A 1530-nucleotide genomic window follows, 5' to 3' on the forward strand; every position below is an offset into this window, starting at 1 on the left:
GCATGGTACTGGCACAAAAACAGACACATAGACCAGTGGAACAGAATAGAGAGCCCAGATATGGACCCTCAACTGCATGATGAACTAGTCTTTGACAAAACAGGAAAAAATATCCAATGGAAAAAGGTAGTCTCTTTGATAAAAGGTTCTGGGAAAATTGGACTGCTATATACAGAAATGACATGCATTTTTAAAGCTCTGGTTCACCATGTGATTGTGAGTAAACCCTCCACCTCCTTGGGTAACTCTTCCTCCCGACTCCTGCTTTGTTAGCCCTGCAGGGTTTTAAAGGTGGGAATCATTTTCATGATTTTTATGCATTCAAACTACTTTTCTCTATAAATAGACCAAATAAGATTCATGGACAATGAAGACTGTAAGTGCCTTTGTGTTTTCATTTTTGATTATATACTCATCTTCTTACACTTTCAAAGTAGTCCTCGATTTTTGCCATAACTTTGTCAATTTTTAGTCCCAAATAAAATAAAGCAAAAGGGAGAATGAATCCAATAAACTGAAATAATGCAAGAAAATGCAATGAAAATCCACATGGTAACAGAAACCCCATGGGACTGAGCAGAAGGGCCTTCCCTCCTGTAAGTGTTTGCCGCCTCCTCTTCTCTGTCTCTGATACTCATCTCTGCCATGAGGTACTTACGTTTCCATGGATCACACTAATATTTTTGCATCTCTATAATTATATTCTGTTCATTTGGAATGACTTATAAAAGGGTGACACTATGCAAATCAAGAGGTGTGTGTGTGTGTGTGTATCTCACCAAGAAGCTCTAACCTCCACTTTGCCCATTTTGTTTACTTAACCAGTTTTCATTGATCGATTTCTCTATAACAACAGAAGTCAGGTGTCTGTCCTACTGCCTGTCCCCACAAACCAAATAGAAAGGGCTAACAAATGTTCAAGAAATATCACCACCTATTACATGACTTATCTATTGCTGCATAACAAAGGACTCCAAAATGTAGCAGCTTACAACAGAAAGCACTTAGGGTCTCCCAGTCTCTGTGGGTTAGGGATTCAGGCATTGCTGAGCAGGGCATCTCTGGTTCAGAGTGGTACAAGGCTGAAATCAAGGTGTGGCTGGCTGGCTGCGTGGTCCCACCTGAAGGCTTGTCTGGGGGAGAATCTGCTTCCAAGCTCACTCAAGCAGTTGCTGGTGGGATGGAGTTCCTCAAACCCTGTGACATGGGGCCCTCTCCACGGCAGCTTCTGTGATGGGGTCGGCTTTCCAAGAGAACAAAAGAGGGCGTACAAGATGGAAGCTACAGTTTCTTTATAATCAAATCCCGTCATTTTTGCCATATTCTATTAAAAACCATCACTTGATTCAGCCTCCACTCTGGGGAAGGAGTTTACACAAGGTGTGAACAAGGACATGGGGGGTCATTGGCATTCATATGTCCAAGGCTGCCTCCCACTTCTGCCTGAAACCTGTTGGCACAAACCTTCTCATCTCAGATTCACCAGCAAAATTTGTGTAACGTGCCACTTTATTTATGCCTATCCTGAAA

The sequence above is a fragment of the Mustela putorius genome, unplaced genomic scaffold (assembly GCF_011764305.1).
Source record: "Mustela putorius furo isolate JIRA1106 unplaced genomic scaffold, ASM1176430v1.1 tig00003858_pilon_pilon_pilon, whole genome shotgun sequence".
In the NCBI taxonomy this organism is placed as follows: domain Eukaryota; kingdom Metazoa; phylum Chordata; class Mammalia; order Carnivora; family Mustelidae; genus Mustela; species Mustela putorius.